We start from the raw sequence: 10137 nt of genomic DNA on the forward strand, positions 1-10137 counted from the left end.
TCTAATCTTTATTGTTCCTACTAGTTTTTCTTTGCAACTTATTTTTCTTGTCTTTTCTTTTCAACTTCTTCTTGCCTTTTCCTCTCTATCTCATCTTGTAATCTTTTTTCTTCCTCCTACTACCTTTTCTCATCTTCTTGCCTTTTCTTCTCTATCTCATCTTGCACTTTCCTTTCTTCTTCTTACCGCCTTTTCTCTTCCACTTGTTTTCTCTTTTCTCGTTCTGGCTTTGGTCATCGGATTCCTATGATTGTTTTCTCTCCAGTTCTCTTTTCCTCTTTACCTCTTGCTTCTTTCTTTCCAATTTGGCATTTCTTTGTATGAGTGTAACTTCTTCTTCCTCGTTGATGCTTAGGTGATCTTCAACTGCTTTTCCTTTTTGCTTTGTTGATTCCTCGAATCCCTTTGGTGTTCTTTCTCCAAGGCTTACATCCTCTTCGAAAACATCAAGGAGCTCATATTTTATAGCCTATTGCTCACTAGGGCTGATTTCCTTTGTGGGGTTATACTAATTCCTAATCTCATCCTCGAGATCCTTCCTGGTGTGGGTGCAACTGAATTTTTCCTTCTTGCAATGGGCAGCTACGACTTTCTTGAGGTCATACGTTCAGTAATTTAGGGTCACAAAACGGCTCCCTTCCAGTTCTTTGGCTTCCACTTCTACCTATTTGAATATTTATACTATGTACGCCCCAATAATGAGAGGGAAAAGCGGTCAAGGTTTCTTCTTGCCTTTGTTCAAAACCTTCAAGAAACCCTATGTCATTTGGTAACAGACCTCTCGTAGAAGTGTCCTATCTATGACGAACTTGGGCAGAGTATGAGGAGCTTTATGAGTACTGAACACCCTGACGATCGTTCCTTCATCAATGGGGAACCAATGAGCTACATGCAAGGTGGTTCTTCCTTGAACATCAGTTGGTATAATGGGATGATAAATGTTTCAGAAATTACATCCAACATGCTCCTATAAGTTATGTCCCAGAAGACTTTGTAGTGCCAGTGGACAGGTTGGGCTACCAATGTGTCCCAATTACAGCTCCAGTGCTCGAAGTGGCACCTCAAATAGACAGCATCAAGGAGGTATGAAGACATATAAAATTTTGGAGGTTGCTCGAGGGGTGGGCTTTAGGTAGTGGCTATGTTTTTCCTCAATGATGATGAGAGGATGCTCGCCCAATTAAAAATAGTTCCTTGAGTGGCGACAGCATACATGAGTGGAACCCACATGCCGAAAAAAATCACAAACGGCCTTGCCATACCAAGTGGAACCCACGTGCCGAAAAAAAATCACATGGGGGTGAAGAGAGCATGACAGGGTAATGGGAGGTTGATTAATGGAAGCATAGGCCTGATAATTAACCGAAGTAAATGCCAAGCAAATAGATGGAGAAGAGAGATGTACAAAGGAGGGGTAGAGTCGAACATACCCGTGGAGAGCGCAGCCTCTGTAGTCGCCCTTTCCCTGGTCAGAGGAGGTGAGGGAGGCCGATATGGTGCTTTGCCATGCTTCTTCATGGCCTCTTTGACTAGTGCCTCCACTGCTGCAACAGGGACAATGTGAGTCACTACATCTTCAAATGAGGGTGGATTCTCTGGAGCTTGAGGGTCCTTTGTAGGTATGGTATTTTCTTTTTCCCCTGCTCGAGCCTTGCCATTTAGAGGGCATTCCTTATATAGGTGACCCACATTGTGGCACCTTCTGCATTGAAATAGAACCCCCTCGTAATAAAGTATCTGGAATCGAGAGAAATTCCTCCATTGTAGGGTGATGTGCTCCTGTAAACACTCCCTGGTATCTAGGTGAACAAAAATCCTCGCGTATTCCATCATACCAATGGAGAGGTATGATTTATCATGCTCCAGATAGGAGCCCAGAGAGTTTTCAATGCGCCAAAAGATGTCTTCAGACCAAAATTGAAGGGGTAAACCTAGTAGATGGACCCATACTAGCCCAACGCCTAGCTGTTCTCTCTTTGGGTCAAAAAAAGGGTTCCATCGGCGTAGGAGGATGGGGGCATGTTCAATGTGCCATAACGAGGACAGGGCCCAATTCATATGCTCAGCTCTAGCAAAAAGCAATGCGAACCATCCTCTTACAAAGGTTTGGATGAAGGGTAATTCGGCTAAGTGTTGTCCCCATACCTCCGACATCCATAGCTTCAATCGAGCCTCAGTGTAGCTCCTACCCTAAACCCTTCCAACCAGGACTTGGTCAGCTGCGTCCATTGTGTCTCTCCACTGAATATCCTCACCAAGGCGAATGATGACCTCTTCTGCCCTGGATTTAACACACTTGTGTTTCTTGCTCGGTCAATGACCCGCGTCGGTGGTGTCCTGTCGGCATTCACTTGAAGGAGGGTCTGGTTGAGGGTGTTCAGGGTTCAGGTGCGGTCAGGTGGGGAAGGCGTCCGAGAGTGGAGGGATTCCTATGAAGCTACCAAAGAGGGGAGCAGATAGAAGAGTCGCAAGGGGAGTCCCCTGAACTGTAATCGAGGGTTCTTAGGGGAGAGGGTAGGAGGGGATATGAGAACCGGCAAATGGGGGGAGGAGGACAGTCCGAGGAAACAGCAGCTAGGTTAGGGTTAATGAAACCAGTTGCAAAATGTAGTAAGGATGGCGATGGGGGTGGGGTGGAGAGTGCCATCCAGCAGGGGGAGGGCTCAGGTAAGTTCACAATCGAGCAAGAGGGCCCCGAGATCGAGGGCAGGGTCGTGATGGTGTCCGAAAAATCGTTGTAGAAAGGGAGTAGGCTTTTTGTGGTCGCATGGGGAGTCGTCCAGATGGAGGCACCCTCTAACGGGTCTTCTAAATAGTCTACCATGTCCATATCCATAGCCGCTCCCGAAAATTTCTCGCCAATTGCCTCCGCAATTTGTGAATAACTGTCACAGTGTAACCAAGGGCTGGATGGGGGAGGCAGTAAAAAATGCTTACGGAGTCATGGGAGTGAAAAGATGAAGCCGCGAATGGGGTAAGTGGTGAAGGTTGAAACAGCGTCAGGTATGGCAGCAGGGATAGTCGATTTAGGATAATAGCAAAGGGTAAGGTGCTTCAGAAGTGACTGCAGAGAAACCCTAGACCTTGTCGAGCGGGTTTCGGAGCTCCATCTGGAAAGATTTCTTCAAGAGGGAAACATGTTATGCTCATTCGTATGAGATATGTCGTTTGAATGAGTGCAATCTCATTCGTGAAAAGGGTGTTCGATGCATATGTCATTTATTTACAATATTCTTTTGCAAAATGATTGAAATATTAGTTGAGATGGCTCTTCTCAAATGATTATTATAATTGTTATAACTAATAGTTTATTTATAATATAATAATATTATTATTATTATTATTATTATTATTATATATTTAATCTATTTCTATTGATGTTTATAGGTGTATATTAATTACATTTAATAATGTGGTTTTGCATGTAATTGATATAAACTTATCAGTATATATCAGTCACATTTATTGATGTGATTATGCTAGTACTTATTTATAATAAACTATCTTATAACACATTTTCTATATCTTAAGTTTAAAACAATTTTATCTAAAATTAAAAAAATAGATAAATAACCTCACTATTAATTTCAAATAACAAAATCTATATAAAATAACTAACCTAACTTGAAATCTACTTCGTCACAAACTACACCTCTCTTTACTTTACTAATATTACTTTAATAACTAAAATTGTCTTCAACTTCCCATAAAATTATCTTTATAATATCATACGAAACAAAACCAGAAAAAGATCCTATTCTTTTCATTTTAGGAATAGTAACCAAAAAGAAGCCCAACTTCTATAAAAAAAGAGAGAGTAATTAAGGAAAAATTGATTTCCCTCCTTCTAACTATTATATTTAGATTATTTTTAATTATTATATTTATAATTTTTTGGAATTTTTTATTTACATTAATCACTATTAAAATTTATGGTACATCTTCAATAAGAAAACAACAATATATGTTGTTTAGATAATCTTCGGCAAAATCACATAATCAATCTTTTGTCGACGCGTTTCGAACCAACCAGTGTGGTTCATCGTCAGGACAAGTTGAAGAACCAATCAGGCTAAGCTGGCTTAAATAGAGTGTGCAGAGATTCCAACGGCTATAATGCCAACGGCTAATTTTGACCACTAATTATATTATTCATATTCTTAGAACCGCTAAAATGTATAATTTATTTTTATTAGCTTATATACTAAGAGAGTTCCTTTGTTAATTTTGAGTATGAATAATATAATATTTATATAATCCATTCTTAAATATAATGGTCATGTATAATCGTTCATATTTAATTAAATAATATCATTTCAAAGTTATTTAGTATTAAGTTATTATTATTCTAAGAAATTTTGTTACATTAGGTAAATTGAGTGTTAATTTAATAATAATTGTTTAAAGCTAGAGGTCCAAAGGTAAATTCAAATATATTATTTTTAATTAATTATATCAGAATGGCCCATTTGAAAGTAAAAATAATGATTAAATCATCTATATAATTTATAATTCCAATATTATTAAATTAGTATTCTTGTTAAATCTATATTATTTAGTTACATTAGGTAAATACATAATTAAATCTATATTATTAATGAACATATACTTTAATTATGTATTTACCTAATGTAACTAAATAATATAGATTTAACAAGAATACTAATTTAATAATATTGGAATTATAAATTATATAGATGATTTAATCATTATTTTTACTTTCAAATGGGCCATTCTGATATAATTAATTAAAAATAATATATTTGAATTTACCTTTGGACCTCTAGCTTTAAACAATTATTATTAAATTAACACTCAATTTACCTAATGTAACAAAATTTCTTAGAATAATAATAATTTAATACTAAATAACTTTGGAATGATATTATTTAATTAAATATGAACGATTATACATGACCATTATATTTAAGAATGGATTATATAAATATTATATTATTCATACTCAAAATTAACAAAGGAACTCTCTTAGTATATAAGCTAATAAAAATAAATTATACATTTTAGCGGTTCTAAGAATATGAATAATATAATTAGTGGTCAAAATTAGCAGTTGGCATTATAGCCGTTGGAATCTCTGCACACTCTATTTAAGCAAGCTTAGCCTGATTGGTTCTTCAACTTGTCCTGACGATGAACTGGTTGGTTCGAAACGCGTCGACAAAAGATTGATTATGTGATTTTGCCGAAGATTATCTAAACAATGTTATGGATCACAGAAGTCTAAATTCCTTAACAATATATGTTGTTGTGAAATAAAAATACTTATTTCTTTATATGTTGATGTGAAATAAAAATACTTATTTCAAAGAATTTATTTAATAGTGGTTAAAGCAATTTTTACTATGCCAATAATCTGAAGTCTATGCAGTTTGACCATGGAATGTGAGTGTAAGATGACGACCGCATTAAAAAGTATTACATATATAAATATAAATATGAAGTGTAGTATAATTATTTTATGTTTTGTTTTTTTTCGATATTTTTGAGTATAGATTTGGTGTAGATTTTGTAAGTATAAATATGTATAGTTGAATTATTTGATTTTTTAATTTGCATTTTGTTTGAAATTTGGTAAGGTTTAATTATTTGATTTTTTTAATTTTTTATTGTTAATTTTATTTAAATTTAATAAAAATAAAAATAAAATAATAAATTTAAGTTTTATAATCGATAAATTTTAATTATTCAAAAAAAATCAAAATATGAATTCTCCTGAAATATATTTAAAAAGATAAAAATGGAATAACAAAAATTCAAACTCTTATTTTTTTTTAACCCACCAATTCCAACTTTGGAAAATTAAAAAAAAAAATGAGATTGCACCCAAATATAAAAAAATATATAGTGTGACAATGATCACGGTTATACATTAAATATGGCATGTTAACTTAAGTTAAAAGGCGTCGTTAATATTCCATAGACACCCTCTGCAAGAGAGTATTTTGGAGCCTCGGTTATAGACTGCAATATTGTTATTTGACTTTCAAACCATTTGTGTTCAACCATTCATTTGACTTTCAAACCATTTGCACTCAACCATTCAATGCTATGTGACTCCTAGGTCACAGACGGCCATATTGTCATTTGACCTTCAAATCATTGGCGTTCAACGAACCATTCAATGCCCTTATGTAACTAACTGCACCATGAAATCATTCCACCGTGAGCTTGCAGCTATTCAGTTATACTATTTTCTTGATCATGGCATTTCTGGGTGCTTTATAAATTGAGAAATGTGATAGTGATCTATTCACACTTCTTGGAGAGCCCAGTGTAGTTTCGTTGTTCTCGTTGAGTCTATAAATTGCAGGAGCAGCAACAAAGTAGCGGGTCAAAGGCAACTACGCAAAATATCTCCTGCAGATCAGACGTGGTCCCTCCATTCGCACAATATGAATTCCAAAAAGCATTGGCCCAGAATGTTCCTGAAATCAAAGTCCTCTAATCAATTGCCAGAAACTTCTAATTTTTCAGCCATGAGGCCAACATATTCTGAAGGTCAGCAATATTTTTCTCTTGCAATATTTTTCTCTTGCATGTCTCAGTCATGCTTACATTTGCATAAACAAATATAGTACTTTCTCGCTCATCAGATTGATATAGGTAGTGGCATAGGGATCGCAGCTAGTTTGATTAATCAAACTGTAATTTGATAACGTTAAGTTGGGGGAATGGTTATTATTTTATGTTAATGATATAATTCTATAATATGTTGATAAATGTTGTTATAAATATAAATTGTTGTAATAGCTTTGAGTATATGAATATGGTTTTGTTGTATTACAGCCGTAGGTACGAACCTCACTCTAACTCTCTGACCGTAATAAAAACTATTTTCTTTAGCTTTTAAAATGATGTGCCATTTCAATTAAAAGTCGCATGTACAGTAAAAGATTAAGTTTTGATAGAATTTCATACCGTAATTGGCAATATCGGTGAATATACCCTAATAGAGATTTGATATTAGTTTTCATAAATATTTTTTGTCACGTAATTATTTGCGGGAGAAGGAAACGAGCATGCCCACAACAAAGTCAAGATGGCATCCAAAACCAGAGCAGATCCAGATCCTGGAAGCTATGTTCAATTCTGGCGTGGTAAACCCTCCCAGAGAAGAAATAAAAAGGATCAGAGCACAGCTCGAAGAATTCGGGCAAGTTGGTGATGTAAATGTGTTCTACTGGTTCCAGAATAGAAAGGCCAGAGGAAAGCGAAAGCGACATGTCCAAGATGCACAAAAGTCTAAACCTTGCCCCATGCGTGCAAAGACCACATCTTCAACTGCATCAACATCAACAACATCAACGTCAACATCAGTGCAGTCTAAACCTATAACGGTTGGAAATCAAGCCCCCTCATCTTCTACTGTGCCAGTATCTTCATTGCCCGGGAACCATTACGAGATGCAGGTGAACCAAGAAATGAGCAATACTCAATGCAGTAACATGCAAGCATTAGGAGGGGCAGGGACAAACAGGAAACAGCGGAATTTTGAATGAAGGTACATAGGCACTGATACTAGTGGAATAGTATTGTTACCATGTCTTAATTTCAAGCTGCCAACATATCATATACATATATTTGTGCTCTGTTGTGACACAATTGTTTTCATGTCTAATATTAAGCTCGGTCTGCAGGAGGTGTGCAGAAGGACTCCGTGACTAACGCTAACCGATCAATAATTGTATTCATCAATGACATTCCAATGGAAGTCCCCAAGGAGCCCCTGAACTTCAGGGCTTTCTTCGGGGATGATGCACTTTTACTCCATTCCACTGGCGAGTCGGTGCTAGTGAATGAATGGGGATTCACCTTGGAAGGCCTGGAGCATGGAGCTAAATATTTCTTGGTATGCTATACATATTCCTTATGTTCATTTATATGGAATCAGTCTTAGTATAATTAAGTCTCAAAAAATTAAATAAATATAGAAGTGTATTGGTCTGATCTGAGTGGCCTTATGGGTATATTTCTCGATATTAAATCTAGAAATGTATTGGTTTGATCTTATGGGTACATTTTTATTCTATTTTCGCAGATATGAAGGCTATTTTATCAATGGTGGATCTGCTTTCCTGGTTCAGCTTCTCGTTGAACACTGTTGCTTTTGCAGCAAAATTCTCTGTTACTGTTTGATATATCGAGGCTATATGTTTTATTTATTTATAAATTGATATTTTATATTCTATGGTACCAAAACAAAAGGCCTGTGGCACTGTACGGCATTAGTTTAAATCATTTTTGTTATCCTATGGACCTCATCAGGATCACGGGGCCCAAAACTGGGTGGCTCACGTGCTGAATTATTAGTTTCTAGTAATGGATGCTAAGTAAACAATTCAGGTGCACAAAGTTTTAATTATGCACCTTCCAAATCCCTAACTTTGAAGTATAATTCCTTGGAAACATGTGTGAACTGTGAAGTATAGGTTGAATCATAAACAAAAATAAATTATTACATTATTATTATGTTTCGTTATTTTTTATCAACCATGGTTGGTTTATCACGGCTACATAATTAGGGAGGATTAATATATCATAATTGATTATGGTTGATTTTGATTTATTATGTTTAAATATAGTAATGGTTGATAGTAGAGTATGGTTAATAGATCTTTGACTTTGGGTGACTATGGTTGTTTATGTTAAACTAAAGTTGTTTATGATACCTTATAATTGAGTATGGTTGACCATGTGGCATATAGTTGATTGTGGTTGACAATGGTTCACCATGTTCAACGTAGGAGAAAAAGGTTGACCATGGTGTACTATAATTAGCCATGTTAATAATGGCCATGGTGTACTATAATTGACCATGTTGATAATGGTTAACCATGTTGATTATGGTTGAATATGTTGATGATGATTGACCATGGCTTGACCATGTTACACATCGCTGACCTTGGTTGAGTATGGTTAAATATAGTAAGTTATAGTTGACAATAGTTGACCTTAATTTCTAATTCAGGCTTGTGTGATCCATATTGAATTAAGAAGAAACTTTGAGTAGAAATCACATAAGAGAGTTTTTGTTCACAAGTTTCGAACCATCTAGTGTGGTTCATCATTAGGACAATATGAAGAGGTGGATCTAGGCAAAAGCTTAAATAGAAAGCAATGTAGAGACACCTGGTTCAGGCTATAAAAATGGCTAGTTTATGTGTGTGTGTGTCAATAATAAACAAGTAGTATATATATAACATTAATTATTAGTAATAGGTTAAACTTGAATAGAAAAACAATAAAATAAAACAAAAGTCAAACTTTAAATAACAAGCTAGGTCAAAAAAATAAAAGAAATCAAGACCCTATTACTAAATAAATGAATCAAGATCCTATAGTAACTAAAATAATCTTATTAATTTAATGAGAAAAATGCCAAAATCAAAAAATAATCATAAAAATAAAATTATAATTATAATTATAATTAAAGAAAGACTAAGAAACAAAGTCAACTATAAAATAAGGAGCCAAGGCCCTATAGATAATTCAAGAAATTAATAACTTAAATAAATTCTAACAAAAATCCAAGCTAAGAAAGATCAAGATGATAAAACTATACATAAACAAGGTGGTAAAAATCAATCCAAAAAACTTATTAACAAAAACTTTGGGAAACACCTCCCTTTTATCCAAGGGACCACTCACAAGATTGCGAAGATCTTAAGGAAACATAAGGTTCCCTTAGCCTTTAGGCCTCTAAATACCATCTGAAGTTCCCTAAGATTCGTCAAAGGCTCGATGGACCCTAAATAATTGAAAGGTGTTTATGTTACCCCTTGCTCTTGTGGGACTCCTTACATAGGTGAGACCAATTGCTCAATTAATCAAAGGATTCATGAGCACGCCATTGACATTAAGAATGGTAGGACCCGCTCCTCTACTTTGGCGAAGCATGCTGATAAATCTAAGTATCACATATGCATTGAGGGTGCCCAAGTCATTGCCAGGATTAGTCATTTCCATCATCGAAAATTTAGGGAGGCCCTAAAAATTGAAAAAAGACCCAATAATTTGAATAGAGACGGTGGTTGGAATATTAGCATAAGTTGGGTCCCCATCCTATCTTCTTAATTTTAAATTTTATTTATTTTTTTATTTTTTTATGTGTTTGTT

General features: G+C 35.2%; 1 pseudogene; it reads left to right on the plus strand.

Annotated features, from left to right (window-relative positions):
* The first annotated feature begins 6374 nt into the window (after positions 1-6374).
* On the plus strand, positions 6375-8065 carry LOC149159144 (WUSCHEL-related homeobox 8-like; annotated as a pseudogene).
* The last annotated feature ends 2072 nt before the right edge of the window (positions 8066-10137 follow it).

Source organism: Pinus tabuliformis, chromosome 5_2, assembly GCF_031772625.1.
Source record: "Pinus tabuliformis cultivar Carrire ecotype Pingquan chromosome 5_2, CPIR1, whole genome shotgun sequence".
Taxonomy (NCBI): Eukaryota; Viridiplantae; Streptophyta; class Pinopsida; order Pinales; family Pinaceae; genus Pinus; species Pinus tabuliformis.